At 44.1% G+C, this 9,141-nt stretch overlaps 1 protein-coding gene across 1 annotated transcript in view; it reads left to right on the top strand.

The window, feature by feature from the left end:
* The first annotated feature begins 4,126 nt into the window (after window positions 1-4,126).
* The window catches only part of CASR (calcium sensing receptor), an 80,548-nt gene continuing 75,533 nt past the window's right edge, over window positions 4,127-9,141 (top strand). Inside the window, exon 1 of the mRNA XM_065875938.1 lies at window positions 4,127-4,406. The gene's annotated coding sequence lies outside the window, so the exon portion shown is untranslated. The remainder of the gene's footprint in view (window positions 4,407-9,141) is intronic.

Raw genomic sequence — 9,141 nt, 5'->3', positions numbered from 1 at the left:
TGTTTACTGAATGATTCCATTGGTATAAATATAAATAATCTATGGTATTAGAAGTCAGGCTAGTGGTTACTCTCTGGAGGGTTTAGAGGATGGAAAATGATATACGTGCTGGTCAAACTGTACATGTTTCTAAACATATGTTATACTTAAATGAAATTAGTTAATTAAAACAAAAATGAACAAAAGAGATAGGCCCCATTTGAGTTTTTTAGAGTATCCTGAGCGGGGTTAGAATAAAAAGAGCACTTGGGCTACAAGTGAGAGTGTGAGAAAACCCGACAGTAATGAAACAGGAGACTGGGAACCATGGAGGAAAGACAGCCAACGAGAAATTCACAGTAGCTGGATTCCTTAAGTGTTTTTTAAAGAACAGAGTATTTAATATTCATTTTTAAGTTGTTTTCTGTGCTGTGATTTGCTCTAACCCCTCTATGACCCCATCACACACACACCCCGCAAATTTACTGCTCTCAAACCATCAGTAAACTTTACAACATCTTTAAAACACAGTAAAGCAGGATAAATAAACAGTGATGAAGAGGGGTGAAAGAGAGGCTATGCTATTAGAGGACAGGAATCCCAAAGGAAGGTCTCTCTGAAAAGGTAACACTTAGAATTGAGAGCAAAAGAAGTTAGGGAGAAGAGTGCTCCAGACTGAGAAAAGTAAATGCAGAGACCCCAAGGCAGGATATGCTGGGCACATCCAAAAACCAGTAAAGGAACCAGTGTGTATGGGGCCAAGAGAGATTGTAGGAGATGACGTCATAGAAATAGCGAGGGGCCAGATAATGCTGGTCTCCATGGGGCATGGATTTACTCAGGTTTTACTCTGAGAGAGACAGGAAGCCATTACAGACAAGGTTTTGAGCAGAGAAATTACATATCCAAGTTGTTTCAAATCTATCAATCCAGTTGCTGTGTGAAGAATAGACTATAGAGATATCCACAAGGGTGGATGCAGGACCAGTTAGAAGGTTTTCTAAGAGTAAGATCAAGCTGGCTTAGAGAAACTGGTAGTGGTGAAGGTGGAGAAAAGAGTTTGATTCTGGATGTATTTGGAAATCAGAGCCAGCAAGACTTGCAGATGGACTAGATATGGAGTGTGAGGGAAAGAAAGGTATCATGAATGCCTCAGGAAAGAACCTCCTAACCCAAAGAGCTGTCTGACAGTTAGATGAACTTTCCCTTGATGCAGTTATCCGAATGGAAGCAGTTATTCCTTCATGGGGCCTTCTGAATGCTCTTCTCCCTCCAGCTCACCTGCCAAACAAGCTCCTAAGAGGATCTCTGCCCTTTGAGGCAATGGACCTAGGTGACCTCTAAGATAGCTCATGTGCAAAGTATTCTAGAACTTTAAGGCAGTCAGAACGTGGTCTATACATCATCAATTTTAGGCTAAATGGTTGCGAAGTAAATTTCCTAAACCAAAGTAACTTTTTCACTGCTATTTACCTTTTTCCCCACACACATATTTTTATTCCAGTCAGAACGGGTTACAGCGAACAGCAGAAGCAGCTGCTTTTGGGTAAGCAGATACCACAAAAGCCTGGAGCTGGGAGATGCTCATGTGTGGAAGGAAGGAGCAACTCCATCCTCTTGGCCCTTGGGGATGGTTATGAATACAGGCTACTCAAAAGAAAGTGTAATTAGAGAGTAGATAATTGAATTGTAAACAAGCATCCTAACATTTTCAAGTGCTCCATAAATTATACAGTTGGCACAGTGGTGCAGCTATTGCTCAAAGCTCACTTGGAACTCTTCTTTGGGATTTGTCCTCAAAGGAAGTTAATGTAACTTACTCCAAAATCCAGTCTTTGAGGTGGTCAGATCCCTGGGAAGCTCTGCTTTCAAAAATCTCAGATTCTGGTTCGCAGGAACTATAAAGCTTCTAGCCTATCTGGTGTTTGACCTCTCAAGGCATCATTCATGACAAACAGGCATCTAACCTCTGCTTCAACCCCAGAGTGAGGGAAATGTGGTTAACACCCCCAAGGCAGCCCTTTTTCATCTTCCTAGACAGCTCTGATTGTCAGAAAGTTCTCATTCATTTTGCACTGAAACCCACCTCACCATACCTTGCACCCACTGATCATAACAGAGTGTAGGGCAATATTTCCCAAACATCAAACACCTGTGTACCACCTCCACATTTTGTCCTTTTTACCGTATCTAAGTATCACTGGTCCTATTAGGTCCTTAATATCTCCCTTTCAAATTACCCAATTTTCTTAGCCAAGTAATTTTGCCTTAAATGGAAACTACATCACCTTGTAAGTGAAAACCTCACACCAATTACAAATTAACAGCATAAGGAATAATATCAGAAGGAAGAGAAAGTGATGATGTTAAATTCTACTCAGGAACTGTTGCCTGGCAAGAGTGCTGCCCCCGAGGCAGGCTCTCGCTTTGTTAGAACAGGAGATTAGCAAGTGTTGAGAGGTGTAAAGACAAAGCACCACAGAAATGATACTTCTTTCTTAACATTCATAGGTTCAAGAGAATTGAAGAAAGCATAACTTTTTTCACCATGTGATCCACTGTTATTTAACACTGTCTGTGTACCACTCAAAAGCACTGCCTATACTTCTAGTGGGAGATGTACACACTGGGACCCACTGGCAAAGCAGCTTGGCAGTGGTCAACCTGATCAGATTCAGGTCATTGTTCTGCCATTTTCTAGCTGCCCAATCCTATACACCTTAACCAGTTTCTTCATCTTCAAAGTGGAAGTAACAATAGCTCTTCAGAGTGATGTTTTCTTAAAGACATTTGAATATTTTGCTCCAGTTGTAAGTTGATGATTGAAGAGTATAATTTCAGGCTAAGATTGCAGTGTCATTCAGCTCTTGGGCTGAATTAATTCAGCCTTTGGGCACTGACCAGGCTGTGCTGGTAGCCAACTAAAATCTCTAAGATAGTTTGATATGGACTGCTGCTGAGCCAAATCCCCCACCGTGAACTTGTATTGCTGGGCATTTGGGCCTGAGGGAGGACTAGGCATTTATTCTTATTAACTAGATTCTCCCCTTCACTTTAACCTGGTGCTTCAACATTTGTTCAACTCCTTCTCTTACCCTACATTTGAAGAGAAGGAGGTCAGCAGAACTGGGCTAGGATGAGGATGTGTTTGTGATTCTAGATGTATCTGTTCTTCTGGAGTAGGAAAATGGAAACTTTTTGCTGAGTTCCCATTAGGTATCAGGCACTTTTCTCCAATAACTTATTTAATGCTCCAAGAACCCCTTAAGGTAGGTGTTAACCCCATTTTACTGAGAAGAAATCTGCATTTTCACTTGAAGTTAAGCATGGTAACTATGCAATTTCTTACTCTTTTGGCTTAATATTCTTTTGTAAACACTTTATCACATTGCTTCATATTTTCCTTTTTTTTTTTTTTTTGCTTTATAAGTAAACAAATACTCCCTCCTTGTTCTAAAAACATTTTGAGGCACTCCTGCCTTGATGTTTCTCATTTTAACGATTGTATAATATCTCATTCAGTTACCCTACCATAATTTATTTTACCAATTTCCTATTGTTGACAGTTTGATTTTGTTTCTTTGCTTTTTGTGGGTTTTTTTTTTTTATTGTTTTCTGTAATAAAAGATCCTGCTACAAACATCTGCACATAAGTATTATTTTGTTCCGGAAATTTCTCCAAGAATGGAATTAATGCATCAAAGAGGATAACAACTTTTGTGGCTCTTTATAGAGACTAGCAAATTGCTCACCCAAAGGAGTATGTGTTATTTGAGGATAAAAAGAAATAACTGGCTGTTTACAAAAGAAATCAATTTTCCACTTATTCATAAAGTATTCGATCCCCTGATAGGTGGCAGGTGCCGTGCCAGGGACTGAGTACAGGGATGAGCAGGGCAGGCCGAGTCGCGGTCTTCAAGGAGAGCACGGTCAGGTCGGGCAGAGGAAACGACACGCAACAGGTGTCTGCCTCTAACCAGGGAGGGCCGAAGCGCCCTTTCGCGCAAGAGAGTGGAAGGAGGGAGCTGTTTGCAAGCACCGAGATCTCGCAACGTAGGCAGCACCTGACCTGAGTCTTGCAGAATGAGTAAGAATTTTGGTACGCGATTTGTATTTATTTTACGGTGACTTTCTGGCCTTTTATCGGAAAAAAAAGTTTCCCACTCTTAGCACTGAGCACAGAGAACGTTGGAGGAGTCGTAGGCCCCCAACCTCTTAAGCCTCTTTCCATCTCCAACGAGGAGGAGGAAAGTGGGGGGTCTCTCCAACCTCCGGAGCAGGATCTGGGGTCCGGGACCTCCCAGCGCGGCACCGGAAAGAACAGGAGAGGACGCGAGCGCGGGGCCCGCCGCCCGAGAACCAGACCCGACGCGTGGCCCTCGGCGCCTGGCTCCAGCGGAGTCAGCTCAGCACGACCTGGGAAGCCGGTGAGGGAAACGGAGCTGCCCGGGGTGGAGGGCTGAAGAGCAGCCCGCGAGCGGCTCCGAGGGGAGCTGGACTCGGCAGTCGGGGACCCCGAGGGGGCGGGAGCGGGAGAGGGGCGGAGCTCCGAGGCCGGGGCAGCGGCTGCAGCCCAGAGGGTCTGTGGGGGCTGCTTTGGACATATCCGAGGACGAGCGCCTCTCCGAGAGCGTGACCTTGGCTTCGGGAGCCGACCCCGCGCGCCGTCTTGAGCGCGCCTTGTGGAAACCCACGGCCGACGGGCCAGCGCTGCCCGCGGTGAGGCAGCCCGGGCCGGGGCGCCAGGTAACCTGGACCACCGGCCGCGAGGGCGGTCAGAAAGGGCCCCAGTGGGGGAGGGGCAGTGACGGGGCTGGGGGCCGCGGGCTGGGGGCTAAGCGAAGGGCGCACGCTGGAGCAGCTCAGGCCTCGGAACACTGGGCGTGGGGCGTGGGGGAAGTCAGGGTCCACCTTACCGGACCAAGGGCTCACCGGTCCTCAGAAGGGGCAGTGGGTCGCCCTCGCGGATGAACGGGAGTGCGCACGAAGACGCGGCTTCTGGGTAGCGTCTTGTGCCTCCGCCTTGTTTCTGCCCGTGACACAATCAGAAAGTATTCCCTTTCCATGTGTTAATGAGAGAACGGGCAGTTTTCTAGTGTGTGTGCATGTGGAAGGCTACAGCGTCAGCACCCATCCTTCTGGGCCCTGAGTCCCTGAGCAGGATCCTTGGCCCAAGCCTCCAGCTGCCTTGGGGACCTTGTCTCAGTGACACCAAACTAAGGTGTCAGTCCCAGGGCTTTATCACCAGCCGCTATATTCCTTGGGGAGAAAAAAGAAGTACCAGTTTGATGGAATCTTTTATTATTTTTTAATCAATAAATTATAGTTTAAATAGATGATTTTTTAAAAAATCAAATAATGCAAGTTTAACTTCTAGAGATATTCCTATACTTGTATTTGTGTCTATTTATACCTTCCTTGTTTTTTACCCATATCTTTTTCAACTCTACTTCTTCTGTCCCCTCCCTTTGATTTGTTATCTCACCTCCTGCCTAATGAAAGTACCAAAAGAAAATGACGTCACCGCCACTGGCCGCATCCCTTAATCTCCTGGGTTCCTCACTGGTCCCACCTCTGCTCTCTTCAAAAGTCTTTCACCCGGGTGGCCCCTGGGGTAGGGAGCCCACTCCCGAGAGGACATTTCTTTTACTTGTCTTAACTCTCCCAGAGATTCAAAGAAAGGAGCTTTGGGAAAGAGCCCCTGATGAATTCTGTACTACCTGTTCTTTCTCTTAAACTGGACTTTGCAAATGCAGTTTAAGTAGGGTCTGGTACTGAGGAAAATTAATGAAGGAAATTTCCTAAAGTGTTCTAGATTTCCAGAAATTAACACTTCACTAGTTCCTATTCCTGAAAGCAGAACTTTGCCAGTCACACTTCCCATTTTCTCTGCTGCCTTCACCTAGGACCAGCAAAGTAACAGGAATAGGATTTTTCATCAGTAGGAATCTCATAGGGTGGATGTTTTATATTTGTGAAGGGGCTCAGGGACATACCTTTGCGGTAGACAAGGCGAGAGGGGAAGATATAGAAGAAGGAGTTAGAGGGGATCAGGGGATTAGAAAGAGAGGAGCAGGCCAAGACCCTTAAGAGGAGAAGAATCCTGGAAGCGGAGCCCTGTCATTTAGGAACAACCTCTAGATAATTTGGCTAGCAGACCACACATGCAGCTTACTTCTTGCCATCAACCAACACAATCAGCTACTTTCCAAGACTTTTTCTATGCAAGGCCAAAACATACTGAGAAGTGGGGAAAAAAATCAGCAAATTAACCCACTTTTGTCTATGTGATAAAATAGAAGTGGTTTAAATTATTTTTCCTGAATTAATAGCGTTTTTTAGGAGTTGTGTAGACTGTTTAAAATAACCTAATAGCTACTCCAGTCACTACATTTTCCTTTGCTGTGTTCATTTTTTCATGTTGCATGACCTTGACCTGCATCCCACACAGTTCAGGAAGTTCAGGTTGGTTAGAAGCTGCCACTTCTAAGAGCCTTTTTAAATGAAGGATTGGGAGAGGAGAGGATTGGAAAATAAGGACTGAGCCTTGTGGTAGGGTAGGGGAATAATGAAGAGGGATGCACTGAGTACCAGCTTGAGACTGGTAAGGAATCGGGTATAATTCTTAGAACAAGGCAATAATGAGTAAGTAAGACGTGAAGGACTCATTCATCATTCATTCGTTCATTCAGAATGTTTGCAGAATGCCTGGCTATGTACCAATCACTGGGAGAAAAATGATGAATAAAACCAGGCAAGGTCTCTGATCTCCTGGAGTTTACAGATGCTTTGGGGAGGCCACCATTAGTAAAATAACTGAGTATTGAATATGTAATTACAAACTAAGATAAGCTTTCTTTTTTTTTTTAAGCTTTCCTTCTTTTTTTCATTATTATTTTATTTTATTTATTTATTTTGATTGCGCCAGGTCTTAGTTGCGGCTCACGGCCTGCTTAGTGGCATGCAAACTCTTAGTTGCGGCATGCATGTGGGATCTAGTTCCCTGACCAGGGATCAAGACCCGCATCCCCTGAGTTGGAAGGCAGATTCTCAACCACTGCGCCACCAGAGAAGTCCCTAAGATAAGCTTTCTAAAGGAAAGAAATAAAGGTCTTTGAGGGTGTATACAGACTGTCCTCTGAGATCAGGGAAGGCTTTCTCAAGGAGGTTTCCCTTGAGCTGAGATTCAAGGGTAGGTGGGAATGTTGGGGATATATATGGCTTTGAGGTAGGACCAGAATGTATCAGTTAGGAATTCCATTTGGCTGCCAGTAATCAAGAAGCCAGGTGTACTGTTTGCAATACTGCATATGCACACATGTAGAGTTGGAATTTCTGGAATTTGGGGCAAGGATGCTTTGTTATCACAGCATTGTTTGTACTGCCCTGAGTTGGTCATGGTTTTCCATTATTGTTGTTCTTGCTTCTAAATTAAACGTTTAGATTAATTTTATTCTTGTCAGTTTATTGCGCACAATAAAATGTGTGCACTGTGGTTCAAATGTGAATCATCCATATTTCCACTGCTAAGGTAGATATGTCCATAACTCCCATACCAAATTTGGCTTGTATGGTGATAGCTCATTGTTGTCACTGAATACTTTCCCAGGTGAAAACAGGTGTGGCAGGTCAGCTACAGTGTCTTCTCTCCACCCCTATCCACTGCTCTAGTTTTAGTTACCCTAAAGCTGCATGTACCTCTTCAAAGTTTCATATACAGTCGTTAGGTAAAGAAAACAATTACTAATTGCATTGACGCTGTAAGTAAAATTAACATAAATCTCACAATATAGTGGCATGGTGAGTTTTGGCCAAGCATCATATTTCATGTGCAAATATTTTTATTCATTCAACAATATTTACAGTGAACTTTCAACATGCCTAGCACTCTGTTAGATACTGTGGGTAAAATGGATTAGTAAGATTCAGTCCCAGCATTTAAAGAATTCACAGAAGTGTAAGAGGAGAGAGTCATACTTATCTATGTAAGGGTAGGAAAGCATTGTGGTTGCTAGAATGGAAGCATAACTAAAGTACAGTGATGCACAAGGAAGGGGAGTGGTCAATTCTACTAGAAAAGGAGAGGAGGGGTCCAGAAAAGGTTCATGGAAGAGTTAATACTTGAGCTGAATCTTGAAAGATGAGACATACCACGAGATAGACAAAGGGGAGAAGGCATTATAGAAGAGGGATCCATGTGCCCAAACAAAGACACGCATGAAACAGAGTGTCAAGGTCGAGGACCTGCAAGTGTCTCAAAGAGCTGAAGCATAAAAGCAAAGAGGGTCTCATGAAGAGATAAGGCTGGAGTGGCGGGCAGGCCAGGTCACAGAACCTGCATGCCATCACACCGATAGCATTGTGATTAAAGTATGTGCTCTGAGGTCAGACAGTCCCAGGTATGAGTCATGGTTCTGCCATTTTCTAGCTGTGGGGCCTTGGTCAAGTCACTTAGCCTCAATAAGTAATGGTAACGAAGGTTGTATCTCTCTCATAAAGTTGCTGCAAGAACCGAATTAAGTCATGGAGTACCTGGCACTTTATGCACCCACTTGTTGTTGGCTGTTATTTTCATTTTTTATCCTGGGGCAAAGGGAGCCACTGGAGGGTTTTACGTAGAGAAGTGACTTAGTGAGCATTTTTGTTTAGAGCGCTGTCATTCTGGCTGCATGTGGATGCTGGGTTAATGGGGGGTAAGTTTGGAGGAGAGCAACCATTTAAAGAGATTATAACCATTCAGATGATGGTGATGATGGCCTGAACCATGGTGGCCATGGGCATGGAGAAAAGGAGACAAGTGCTTGAGATGTCTGCAAGGTAAATACCACAGAACTCAATTACTCATTAGCTGTGATAAATGGGATTCTGGTCTGTCATCCTTTGGTACTGTCATCCAAGTGTTCTTAGGATAAACAAAAGGAAGCCAGGTGTCAAGCAGAACTGGGGATCAGATATTTAGGAAGTGCTTATATACTGAGGACTCAGTGATTGGTACCCAAAAAAAGCTGCCTTTCTAATTTAGGAGACCCCTTGACAATTTCCATCTCATAACATTAAATAGGATCAGGAAAGTCTAGTTCATCCATAACAAATTTCATTCATTCATTCATCCTGTCTCTCTCTGTTTCTCTCTCTCTCTCTCTCTCTCTCTCATTTCTGGGA

Source organism: Phocoena phocoena, chromosome 4 (genome assembly GCF_963924675.1).
Source record: "Phocoena phocoena chromosome 4, mPhoPho1.1, whole genome shotgun sequence".
In the NCBI taxonomy this organism is placed as follows: domain Eukaryota; kingdom Metazoa; phylum Chordata; class Mammalia; order Artiodactyla; family Phocoenidae; genus Phocoena; species Phocoena phocoena.
This window is presented reverse-complemented; position numbering and strand designations above follow the sequence as displayed.